We start from the raw sequence: 4,626 nt of genomic DNA on the forward strand, positions 1-4,626 counted from the left end.
AGCTGCAGGGTTTGAAAGCTGTTGAAAACAAACATAAAGAAGTGTAAAGATTAACTTTAATTCTCATTACACAAACTCGTTTTTCTTCTTCGACGTGCCCAAAGTACATCACTAAGTAGGTGTACTCCTTTACACAAGAGTCTTTTACACAAGACTGTAAAGTATTTTTCAGCGTTAACAATTTAACAATACCAACACCACAAAACTGTTGCAAAAAGAGGTAAATGAAGTTTAAATAAAAGTGTAAACCAAGCTGCTTAAGAATGTTTACAGTACAAAAGGTTCTTCACCTTACCTTACCTCAAAGAGCTAGAAAGCGGTGACTGTGGGTGGAGAGAAACTCTGCTGTTTTTATCATACCTGTAAATGCCCGAGGCTACTTCTGTCAGCACGTGATCGTAATTCAATAAGCCCTCCCTGATCTGTGTTTTTACTGGTACAGCTGTCTGTTGTTCACAGAGAGAAGAATAGAAGAAATGCAGACATTTACATGATTAAAAGCTTCCAAGTCAGTCAACTCTGCAAATATGCAAGTATCAAGTCACAAAGCATGAGCTGTCCAAGAATGATTAATGGTTAACGCAAAACCTAATACGGCAAAGATGGGACGATAGCTCGGTTTTGAATCCAGGGTTTGAGTTTTTGTGAGTTCATGGTTGCTTTTGTTTTGAATGATTCAAATATAAATCCACTTTTCACACAGTCTTTATGAAAAAGATGACTAGCACATTCAAATCACCTTAAAACTTTGTCTAAACAAAGTAATTTGACTGTTTTTTTGAGAGTCAAAATGTAGAAAGCAGATGTCGTCTGTTGTGCATCTGCCTTTGTGTCTTTAAGGTGTAGTTTCAGGGTGGAGCTCTCATGACAGACAGGTAACAGATTTCCTGTATTAAAGTCCAAAGATGACATTTTTAAACATGTTTTAAAATATGGGAGATTATAGTTGTTCTTTGCATGCTACCGTGCAGATGGTAGCACGCAAATGTACCCATCTCACATTAAAATAAATTATAACATGTAATTAACATGTGAATTAATTCTTTTGATAATATTCAATATCAGTTAGTAAATACTTCTTATTCTATACCACAAAAATTCAGTTATGACTTGAATTAAATTGTGAATGGATTGACAGATAATACACAGACCAGTAGTAGCTGTATCTAAGCCTATATAACATTTTATTCCTTTCATTACCCTTTGGATCAACTTTGGTCATTAAAGTAGGCTGACACTGCCCTTCTGGACTCAAGAAACTATTTTTAACCATATTTTTTCACTTTCTGTTTGAAAAAAGGTTAATTATAAGTACAATATTAGTTCCTTTAGTATCTTCAGTCAGAGAGTTCGGCTTAACTTGCCAGTGTAATGTCAGTTCAGTTGTTAAATTTGACCTATTAAATAAACAAGGCTTAACAGCACCAAAAAACAACTGTGTGCCTGCTATTGTTTACACAGTGAATAATCATTAAGTCTAATGCTAAGGGTGGCAGGTGTGTCATGGTAGTTGGCACACACCTTACATTAGCCTGGGATACGTCCAAGCCATGCGCTCAATTTATAAGTTTCATGCTGCTGTTTAGGGCAGGACACTTTGCTTCAAACGCCAATATTCCCAAAGGATGTTTGTTTTAAAGCGACACATACACTGACAGTTTACTCACCATGTGACTCCCAGTAACAGGTCTTATTAGGGGTTTTCTTTGTATGTTTGCTTAAAGGTAATTAACTAAGTGAATGGGGTCAGACGGGGTAAAGTGGCTCTTTGTCTGACAGGTGTGTGGGCACAAATTTGGTTTAGGATGGCTGTCACACAAAAATAATATATGGGCTTTGTTTTAAGAAACAAAGAATGATTTCTTAAACGTGTTCAGCACGTCACTTAGTCTGCTGATATCTTCGTCTTAAAATGGTGACAAATGTTGATTTTTTTATGGCAACATTTATTATCAACTATAAAACTTTTGACGTTCACACAAAGATATAAAAAACAGATTTCAGTCATACTGTGAGGACTGCAAACACTGGCAGCCAACAAGAAGCACAGCCATAGTGAGTAGGAGATGCTCTGTATCTCATTGTACATCTGTCTAGTGACAATAAAGGCACTCTATTCTATTCTATTCTATTCTATTCTATTCTATTCTATTCTACTGCAAGCAGTGAGTACTTTCAATATTACTGCTGACAGACTAACCATTAACAGCAACTGCTGTTCTCTAAACATGAAAGTGGATACCATAAACACATAAACGTATAAGACTGTGACAGACATAAATATGAGCTAGTGGAGGGTCACTCGAATGAAAGTGAAACTTTCTCTATTCCCTCTCTCTGTTGGTCATACAGTAGCTTGCAGGAAGTAGATTACTATGAGCTACAGGTCAGCACAGGCGTGGTTTGTTCAAAGGTGATTTTCATATCTGTGTTAGAAACATAAGGACGGCGTACACAGCCTCAGGTGCTTAAATGCACAGTTGAAGCTACTTGGTTCTCACCCACCGCTTCACCGAGACTCAACTACACCTTTTTCTGCACAGCTTTTCACTTAGGAGTTAGTGAGGTAAGACCTGCTTTTAAAACCTTAATTTGCATTCGTATCAGTGTGGTCCTTCTTGCTACTGTGAATGCAAACTATGGGCTTTGCAAGTTCAAATGTTATTACTGGTGCAGTTGACCTTACAAGGGATTGTTTATACATGAAGATATAAAATTTTAAAGACTATCATAAAAATAATTGTTTATAGCAGAATTTGTTTACATTTTTAGACACTAACAAAAGAGAAGCCCTCGAAAAAGAATGAATAATAATAATAATAATAATAAACTTTATTTATAAAGCACACTAAAAAACCAAGGGTATACCAAGGTGCTTGACAAAAAATAAAATAGGAAAAAGGAGATGGGAGGGAAAAGAGAAAGGACCTGGCACGTATCAATTATAAAACCTTGACAATCATAATACATAAAAGTAGTTCACACGCATAATGGATAAAAATGTACCAATGCACACCAAATATTAACTAGGTGGAAAAGCAAGATTAAATAAATAAGTCTTCAGCCGTGATTTAAACAGTGGCATAGAGTCAGACGCCCGGATAGCAACAGGAAGATTGTTCCATAAGACTGGGGCAGCTACAGCAAACGCACGGTCGCCGCGAGACTTCAGCCGAGAACGAGGTTGCTCCAGAAGAAGTTGGGTAGCAGATCTAAGTGCTCTGACAGGAGTGTGTAACCTAAGAAGCTCATTGAGGTAGCTCGGCGCCAAATTATTAATAATTTTGTAAGTGAAAAGTAGTATTTTAAATTGAATACGGTATTTAACTGGCAGCCATTGCAAGCCAGCAAGAACAGGAGTGATGGAAGAAAATTTCCTGCTACCTGTCAAAAGGCGTCCCGCCGTATTCTGGACAGTCTGCAATCTAAGGAGAAGGGAGGAGGAAAGGCCAATGTAAAGAGAGTTGCAGTAGTCCAACGTTAAAGGTATAATTTTAAATTTTTCCATTCAGGGTACAAATAATGTCCAACATAATGGAAAACTTTACGTTTGACATATATTTTTAATGTTTGGAACAATATAACATAATGATGAATATAAAAACCTTTAATCTAGTTTCCCTCACAAAAAAGTTCTCAAAAATGCCTAATTATTATTATTATGATGATGTTAATAATATTCTTGTTATCTACTATGTTTCATAATAGTTGGGCAAACAGCAATTTGCAGTAATTTCACATGAACTATGAAGTTTGAACTCAGTTTTGCTCTTTTTCAGCGAGCCGCAAATATGATTTTATGCACCATAATGGAATTATCTTTTTCCAACATACTGTAGCTCATTATATTTATTTAAAATATGTATGTGATCATTTGTGTCATGACTTCCCATTCTGAAATGCCATTCCCACACCCTTTGTCAGGTTTATATTGTTGATTGTCATTTATGCTTAGAAATATTTAACCATATATGCTTAGAGGTGTATAATCGATTGTGTAGTGATAGGATGTGTGATCCTTAGGAATCTGCAAAGACTTCGTGTGCATTCCAGAATGCTCTGGCATTCACACCCACATCCTGGGAGCATGGGAGAGGTCGTACCTTCTCTTATTGTTTTGTGGTAGGATAAACGTATCTATATCTGTTTTAGTCTAAGTGCCTTTTGTTTAGATGAACTGCTGGACTTCCAGACCAGCAGGTTTAGGGAAGTCGTTTATGGGGTCACACTCTGACCCCACACACACAGACACTTACACAACGCACAGGCAAGGTACTCTTTGTTTGTATGTAGACGTCATATGTTAATGAACCTATGTATATTCATGTAACCTCAATAAAAGAGCAGTGTTACGGGGGAGCGGACGAGAGCAACTGGGGTCAATCGAAGGAACGGTGGTTGTCCAGTTCTCTCCCATGCACGAGAAACAAAGAACTTTGCCTACTCATGTCTTGCTTCTGCTGTGTAGTTAAATTGTTTTGAACGTTCCAGCGAATAGGTTTAAGCTACAAACCTATCACCCTTGATCTATACCCAACCTTAAATAGGTAATGCTGCGTTCTTTAATCTCTTACATTTTCTGGATTTTTTATGAAAATTCTTTTAAACAGTCCAAAAACTGCAGTG

Source organism: Pelmatolapia mariae, linkage group LG16_19, assembly GCF_036321145.2.
Source record: "Pelmatolapia mariae isolate MD_Pm_ZW linkage group LG16_19, Pm_UMD_F_2, whole genome shotgun sequence".
Classification (NCBI taxonomy): domain Eukaryota; kingdom Metazoa; phylum Chordata; class Actinopteri; order Cichliformes; family Cichlidae; genus Pelmatolapia; species Pelmatolapia mariae.